The sequence below is a fragment of the Oncorhynchus clarkii genome, unplaced genomic scaffold, assembly GCF_045791955.1.
Source record: "Oncorhynchus clarkii lewisi isolate Uvic-CL-2024 unplaced genomic scaffold, UVic_Ocla_1.0 unplaced_contig_9575_pilon_pilon, whole genome shotgun sequence".
NCBI lineage: Eukaryota > Metazoa > Chordata > Actinopteri > Salmoniformes > Salmonidae > Oncorhynchus > Oncorhynchus clarkii.
Genome location: NW_027260485.1, coordinates 1 through 8,808, shown reverse-complemented (window position 1 = coordinate 8,808; position 8,808 = coordinate 1). Strand labels below are relative to the sequence as shown.

Sequence of the window (8,808 nt, the reverse complement as noted above, 5' to 3'; positions counted from 1 at the left end):
CACTTTGTTGTTGTAGCTCTGGATACTAACCCAACAATACAACTATTTCCACCACTGGGCTTACTCCTATCACTACTTCAACCTTTACTGAACTACCATGAAAAATACTTTTAGACAGCTGAAGCAAGCATACTTGTTAAAAAGTATCCTTTCTTATAGACGAGGGATTTGGCAGTGCGGTCATTGAGATGTCATACTTTTTATTGCAGGCACAGGGGGATTAGCTCAAATGGTAGAGCGCTCGCTTAGCATGCGAGAGGTAGCGGGATCGATGCCCGCATCCTCCAACTATTTAGTTTGGTTCAATCAGCACACGTTGTTGTTGTAGCTCTGGATACTAACCCAACAATACAACTATTTCCACCACTGGGCTTACTCCTATCACTACTTCAACCTTTACTGAACTACCATGAAAAATACTTTTAGACAGCTGAAGCAAGCATACTTGTTAAAAAGTATCCTTTCTTATGGACGAGGGATTTGGCAGTGCGGTCATTGAGATGTCATACTTTTTATTGCAGGCACAGGGGGATTAGCTCAAATGGTAGAGCGCTCGCTTAGCACGCGAGAGGTAGCGGGATCGATGCCCGCATCCTCCAACTATTTAGTTTGGTTCAATCAGCACACGTTGTTGTAGCTCTGGACTGATTTAACTAATCGAAGGATTAGTTAACAAATTGAATCAAGCGTGCTTGTCTGGCTCTAAAATGTGAATGTGTGTTGCTGGGGCAACCTGAGGACTGCAGTTGGGAAACACCAGTGGGAAATATGTAGAGTGTGGTGGCGAGTTGAAATATTGATTCAAAATAGACCAAACAGTAGACGACGCTATCGTGGCTGTTCATAATATATTAGGCTAAGTACTGTTTTATACTCTGCACTTTCAATTGTTGTGAGTTCATGACGTATTTCCCATGTAGTGTTTTAATAGGATAATTTAGGGACAGTTCAAAAATTACTGGGTGAGTGGGGGCTTGTAGCTCTCAAACTCTAGGGGTGTTTTTCCAAACATACTACCATGCTCCACACTCATGCTCCGATTGTATTCTCCACTTCGTTCTCTTGAGTACGTTTTTGTGTGGACGCGAGTGAGGAGAATGCATAAAGCAATACATTTAAGAAGCACTCGCACTCCCCTTACTGTATTGCCTCACGCTTCACAGCCCCATTCACTGAACCTCCTTCCAGCCAGGACAATGGCAACAATAGACGAATCAAGATATACACAAAGCAAACGTTTGACGTCACAATTATCAGCTAGATATGTGAATCGTAACAATTTAGCTAGCCAGATAGCTAAACAGGACAAAAATGACCTAAAACGAATAATATGTAAGATAGATGTCAATTCTTCATGGTTACATTAGCTAGCTAACAATGCTTTGTTGCTATCTGGCTAGTTAACAGTACTAGTAGCTAGCCAGTCAGCCCTATTGACTAATTATGGGCTTGCGATCTAAGGTACTTAGGCAGGTAACGTTAAACATGCCGAACAATACCAAATTACTCATGAACCATTAAGAGGGATCCCCATTTAAGTGATTTATTAAAAGGTAAAACAAAAAGAGCAGGAGACATACATATATTTATATCTCTATATTTATACATATTGAAAATAATTGGTATGTAGCACAGTTCTCTAGCACATACAAGTGCAAGCTAAGTATCTGAAGTGAACTGCCTTACTGCCTGAACTCCTCTCTAACTACAGACTCCATCACTCTCCATCTTATTATTATCATCTGAAGCTTTGGAAGCCATCGGCCAAGTATGTACCAGATCACCTTGAGTTTATTTGAGTTTTTAAAGCTACTTTGAGATTCTGTGTGTAATGAAAAGTGCTATATAGAATAAATCATAATTATTATTATTTACCCTACAGGGGAGGAGGAGCCCTTGTCATAATGGCTTTGCGATATGATGGACAGCCTTCTGTTTGCTACTAAACAGGTCCTAATATCTTAGTCTGTGTGCCAGTTCATTCTCTCTTTTGACTTTGTTGTGGCAAGCAGAAACACACTGGAATTTAGGAAATCCCACCAAACCACCGAATTATTACTTCAATTAAAGGGACAAATTATGTGGTCGCTTGGGGTAATGCAAAAATCCCCTTTGGTTATCACATGTGTAGTTTATGAGACAGATCTTTGATTTAGTAGCTGTTCATTTGTTAGTAAATGTTGGGAGCTGTGACTCTTATTTATTCTACTGGAAGGCTGTCCTCTCCTCTGCTTACAGTAGAAAGGCCTTGGAGCGATCCACTGAGACGCAGTGAGCATAAGCACGACAAAAGACAGGAAAACAGTGACCATGTTTCGGGCGACTAACATGCATTTCCCCACGATCAACTGATCCTAATGTTATTCCACAGACAGCCAGCAGGGGGAACTCCAGACTCGCAGGTTTTTCTGCTATCATACACCCAAAACTCACTAACCCAACAATACAACTATTTCCACCACTGGGCTTACTGCAGTCACTACTTCCACCTTTACTGAACTACCATGAAAAATACTTTTAGACATCTGAAGCAAGCATACTTTTTAAAAAGTATCCTTACTTATGGACGAGGGATTTGGCAGTGGGGTCATTGAGATTTCATACTTCTTGTTGGATGCACAGGGGGATTAGCTCAAATGGTAGATCGCTCGCTTAGCATGCGAGAGGTAGCGGGATTGATGCCCGCATCCTCCAACTATTTAGTTTGGTTCAATCAGCACACATTGTTGTTGTAGCTCTGGATACTAACCCAACAATACAACTATTTCCACCACTGGGCTTACTCCTATCACTACTTCAACCTTTACTGAACTACCATGAAAAATACTTTTAGACAGCTGAAGCAAGCATACTTGTTAAAAAGTATCCTTTCTTATGGAGGAGGGATTTGGCAGTGCGGTCATTGAGATGTCATACTTCTTATTGCAGGCACAGGGGGATTAGCTCAAATGGTAGAGCGCTCGCTTAGCATGCGAGAGGTAGCGGGATCGATACCCGCATCTTTCAACTATTTAGTTTGGTTCAATCAGCACACGTTGTTGTAGCTCTGGACTGATTTAACTAATCGAAGGATTAGTTAACAAATTGAATCAAGCGTGCTTGTCTGGCTCTAAAATGTGAATGTGTGTTGCTGGGGCAACCTGAGGACTGCAGTTGGGAAACACCAGTGGGAAATACGTAGAGTGTGGTGGCGAGTTTAAATATTGATTCAAAATAGACCAAACAGTAGACGACGCTATCGTGGCTGTTAATAATATATTAGGCTAAGTACTGTTTTATACTCTGCACTTTCAATTGTTGTGAGTTCATGACGTATTTCCCATGTAGTGTTTTAATAGGATAATTTAGGGACAGTTCAAAAATTACTGGGTGAGTGGGGGCTTGTAGCTCTCAAACTCTAGGGGTGTTTTTCCAAACATACTACCATGCTCCACACTCATGCTCCGATTGTATTCTCCACTTCGTTCTCTTGAGTACGTTTTTGTGTGGACGCGAGTGAGGAGAATGCATAAAGCAATACATTTAAGAAGCACTCGCACTCCCCTTACTGTATTGCCTCACGCTTCACAGCCCCATTCACTGAACCTCCTTCCAGCCAGGACAATGGCAACAATAGACGAATCAAGATATACACAAAGCAAACGTTTGACGTCACAATTATCAGCTAGATATGTGAATCGTAACAATTTAGCTAAACAGGACAAAAATGACCTAAAACGAATAATATGTAAGATAGATGTCAATTCTTCATGGTTACATTAGCTAGCTAACAATGCTTTGTGGCTATCTGGCTAGTTAACAGTACTAGTAGCTAGCCAGTCAGCCCTATTGACTAATTATGGGCTTGCGATCTAAGGTACTTAGGCAGGTAACGTTAAACATGCCGAACAATACCAAATTACTCATGAACCATTAAGAGGGATCCCCATTTAAGTGATTTATTAAAAGGTAAAACAAAAAGAGCAGGAGTCATACATATATTTCTATCTCTATATTTATACATATTGAAAATAATTGGTATGTAGCACAGTTCTCTAGCACATACAAGTGCAAGCTAAGTATCTGAAGTGAACTGCCTTACTGCCTCAACTCCTCTCTAACTACAGACTCCATCACTCTCCATCTTATTATTATCATCTGAAGCTTTGGAAGCCATCGGCCAAGTATGTACCAGATCACCTTGAGTTTATTTGAGTTTTTAAAGCTACTTTGAGATTCTGTGTGTAATGAAAAGTGCTATATAGAATAAATCATAATTATTAGTATTTATCCTAAAGGGGAGGAGGAGCCCTTGTCATAATGGCTTTGCGATATGATGGACAGCCTTCTTTTTGCTACTAAACAGGTCCTAATATCTTAGTCTGTGTGCCAGTTCATTCTCTCTTTTGACTTTGTTGTGGCAAGCAGAAATCAAATCAAATCAAATCAAATCAAATTTATTTATATAGCCCTTCGTACATCAGCTGATATCTCAAAGTGCTGTACAGAAACCCAGCCTAAAACCCCAAACAGCAAGCAATGCAGGTGTAGAAGCACGGTGGCTAGGAAAAACTCCCTAGAAAGGCCAAAACCTAGGAAGAAACCTAGAGAGGAACCAGGCTATGTGGGGTGGCCAGTCCTCTTCTGGCTGTGCCGGGTGGAGATTATAACAAAACATGGTCAAGATGTTCAAATGTTCATAAATGACCAGCATGGTCGAATAATAATAAGGCAGAATAGTTGAAACTGGAGCAGCAGCACAGTCAGGTGGACTGGGGACAGCAAGGAGTCATCATGTCAGGTATTCCTGGGGCATGGTCCTATGGCTCAGGTCCTCCGAGAGAGAGAAAGAAAGAGAGAATTAGAGAGAGCATATGTGGGATGGCCAGTCCTTTTCTGGCTGTGCCGGGTGGAGATTATAACAGAACATGGCCAAGATGTTCAAATGTTCATAAATGACCAGCCTGGTCGAATAATAATAAGGCAGAATAGTTGAAACTGGAGCAGCAGCACAGCCAGGTGGACTGGGGACAGCAAGGAGTCATCATGTCAGGTAGTCCTGGGGCATGGTCCTAGGGCTCAGGTCCTCCGAGAGAGAGAAAGAGAGAAGGAGAGAATTAGAGAACGCACACTTAGATTCACACAGGACACCGAATAGGACAGGAGAAGTACTCCAGATATAACAAACTGACCCTAGCCCCCCGACACATAAACTACTGCAGCATAAATACTGGAGGCTGAGACAGGAGGGGTCAGGAGACACTGTGGCCCCATCCGAGGACACCCCCGGACAGGGCCAAACAGGAAGGATATAACCCCACCCACTTTGCCAAAGCACAGCCCCCACAACACTAGAGGGATATCTTCAACCACCAACTTACCATCCTGAGACAAGGCTGAGTATAGCCCACAAAGACCTCCGCCACGGCACAACCCAAGGGGGGGGGGGGGCGCCAACCCAGACAGGATGACCACATCAGTGACTCAACCCACTCAGGTGACGCATCCCCTCCAGGGACGGCATGAGAGAGCCCCAGTAAAGCCAGTGACTCAGCCCCTGTAATAGGGTTAGAGGCAGAAACACACTGGAATTTAGGAAATCCCACCAAACCACCAAATTATTACTTCAATTAAAGGGACAAATTATGTGGTCGCTTGGGGTAATGCAAAAATCCCCTTTGGTTATCACATGTAGGCACATGTGTAGTTTATGAGACAGATCTTTGATTTAGTAGCTGTTCATTTGTTAGTAAATGTTGGGAGCTGTGACTCTTATTTATTCTACTGGAAGGCTGTCCTCTCCTCTGCTTACAGTAGAAAGGCCTTGGAGCGATCCACTGAGACGCAGTGAGCATAAGCACGACAAAAGACAGGAAAAAAGTGACCATGTTTCGGGCGACTAACATGCATTTCCCCACGATCAACTGATCCTAATGTTATTCCACAGACAGCCAGCAGGGGGAACTCCAGACTCGCAGGTTTTTCTGCTATCATACACCCAAAACTCACTAACCCAACAATACAACTATTTCCACCACTGGGCTTACTGCAGTCACTACTTCCACCTTTACTGAACTACCATGAAAAATACTTTTAGACAGCTGAAGCAAGCATACTTTTTAAAAAGTATCCTTACTTATGGACGAGGGATTTGGCAGTGTGGTCATTGAGATTTCATACTTCTTGTTGGATGCACAGGGGGATTAGCTCAAATGGTAGAGCGCTTGCTTAGCATGCGAGAGGTAGCGGGATCGATGCTCGCATCCTCCAACTATTTAGTTTGGTTCAATCAGCACACGTTGTTGTAGCTCTGGACTGATTTAACTAATCGAAGGATTAGTTAACAAATTGAATCAAGCGTGCTTGTCTGGCTCTAAAATGTGAATGTGTGTTGCTGGGGCAACCTGAGGACTGCAGTTGGGAAACACCAGTGGAAGGTAGAGTGTGGTGGCGAGTTGAAATATTGATTCAAAATAGACCAAACAGTAGACGACGCTATCGTGGCTGTTCATAATATATTAGGCTAAGTACTGTTTTATACTCTGCACTTTCAATTGTTGTGAGTTCATGACGTATTTCCCATGTAGTGTTTTAATAGGAGAATTTAGGGACAGTTCAAAAATTACTGGGTGAGTGGGGGCTTGTAGCTCTCAAACTCTAGGGGTGTTTTTCCAAACATACTACCATGCTCCACACTCATGCTCCGATTGTATTCTCCACTCCGTTCTCTTGAGTCCGTTTTTGTGTGGACGCGAGTGAGGAGAATGCATAAAGCAATACATTTAAGAAGCACTCGCACTCCCCCTACTGTATTACCTCACGCTTCACAGCCCCATTCACTGAACCTCCTTCCAGCCAGGACAATGGCAACAATAGACGAATCAAGATATACACAAAGCAAACGTTTGACTTCACAATTATCAGCTAGATATGTGAATCGTAACAATTTAGCTAGCCAGATAGCTAAACAGGACAAAAATGACCTAAAACGAATAATATGTAAGATAGATGTCAATTCTTCATGGTTACATTAGCTAGCTAACAATGCTTTGTGGCTATCTGGCTAGTTAACAGTACTAGTAGCTAGCCAGTCAGCCCTATTGACTAATTATGGGCTTGCGATCTAAGGTACTTAGGCAGGTAACGTTAAACATGCCGAACAATACCAAATTACTCATGAACCATTAAGAGGGATCCCCATTTAAGTGATTTATTAAAAGGTAAAACAAAAAGAGCAGGAGTCATACATATATTTCTATCTCTATATTTATACATATTGAAAATAATTGGTATGTAGCACAGTTCTCTAGCACATACAAGTGCAAGCTAAGTATCTGAAGTGAACTGCCTTACTGCCTCAACTCCTCTCTAACTACAGACTCCATCACTCTCCATCTTATTATTATCATCTGAAGCTTTGGAAGCCATCGGCCAAGTATGTACCAGATCACCTTGAGTTTATTTGAGTTTTTAAAGCTACTTTGAGATTCTGTGTGTAATGAAAAGTGCTATATAGAATAAATCATAATTATTAGTATTTATCCTAAAGGGGAGGAGGAGCCCTTGTCATAATGGCTTTGCGATATGATGGACAGCCTTCTTTTTGCTACTAAACAGGTCCTAATATCTTAGTCTGTGTGCCAGTTCATTCTCTCTTTTGACTTTGTTGTGGCAAGCAGAAATCAAATCAAATCAAATCAAATTTATTTATATAGCCCTTCGTACATCAGCTGATATCTCAAAGTGCTGTACAGAAACCCAGCCTAAAACCCCAAACAGCAAGCAATGCAGGTGTAGAAGCACGGTGGCTAGGAAAAACTCCCTAGAAAGGCCAAAACCTAGGAAGAAACCTAGAGAGGAACCAGGCTATGTGGGGTGGCCAGTCCTCTTCTGGCTGTGCCGGGTGGAGATTATAACAAAACATGGTCAAGATGTTCAAATGTTCATAAATGACCAGCATGGTCGAATAATAATAAGGCAGAATAGTTGAAACTGGAGCAGCAGCACAGTCAGGTGGACTGGGGACAGCAAGGAGTCATCATGTCAGGTATTCCTGGGGCATGGTCCTATGGCTCAGGTCCTCCGAGAGAGAGAAAGAAAGAGAGAGAATTAGAGAGAGCATATGTGGGATGGCCAGTCCTTTTCTGGCTGTGCCGGGTGGAGATTATAACAGAACATGGCCAAGATGTTCAAATGTTCATAAATGACCAGCCTGGTCGAATAATAATAAGGCAGAATAGTTGAAACTGGAGCAGCAGCACAGCCAGGTGGACTGGGGACAGCAAGGAGTCATCATGTCAGGTAGTCCTGGGGCATGGTCCTAGGGCTCAGGTCCTCCGAGAGAGAGAAAGAGAGAAGGAGAGAATTAGAGAACGCACACTTAGATTCACACAGGACACCGAATAGGACAGGAGAAGTACTCCAGATATAACAAACTGACCCTAGCCCCCCGACACATAAACTACTGCAGCATAAATACTGGAGGCTGAGACAGGAGGGGTCAGGAGACACTGTGGCCCCATCCGAGGACACCCCCGGACAGGGCCAAACAGGAAGGATATAACCCCACCCACTTTGCCAAAGCACAGCCCCCACAACACTAGAGGGATATCTTCAACCACCAACTTACCATCCTGAGACAAGGCTGAGTATAGCCCACAAAGACCTCCGCCACGGCACAACCCAAGGGGGGGGGGGGGCGCCAACCCAGACAGGATGACCACATCAGTGACTCAACCCACTCAGGTGACGCATCCCCTCCAGGGACGGCATGAGAGAGCCCCAGTAAAGCCAGTGACTCAGCCCCTGTAATAGGGTTAGAGGCAGAAA

The 8,808-nt window shown here is 43.1% G+C and overlaps 3 non-coding genes across 3 annotated transcripts; all 3 read left to right on the top strand.

Moving 5' to 3' along the window:
- The first annotated feature begins 214 nt into the window (after positions 1-214).
- Positions 215-287, top strand: trnaa-agc (transfer RNA alanine (anticodon AGC)). The gene has a single exon. It is a non-coding gene; the product is annotated as a tRNA-Ala (tRNA).
- A 239-nt stretch (positions 288-526) lies between these two features.
- Positions 527-599, top strand: trnaa-agc (transfer RNA alanine (anticodon AGC)). The gene has a single exon. It is a non-coding gene; the product is annotated as a tRNA-Ala (tRNA).
- Positions 600-2,933: 2,334 nt separating this feature from the next.
- On the top strand, positions 2,934-3,006 carry trnaa-agc (transfer RNA alanine (anticodon AGC)). Its single transcript has one exon. It is a non-coding gene; the product is annotated as a tRNA-Ala (tRNA).
- Positions 3,007-8,808: the final 5,802 nt, after the last annotated feature.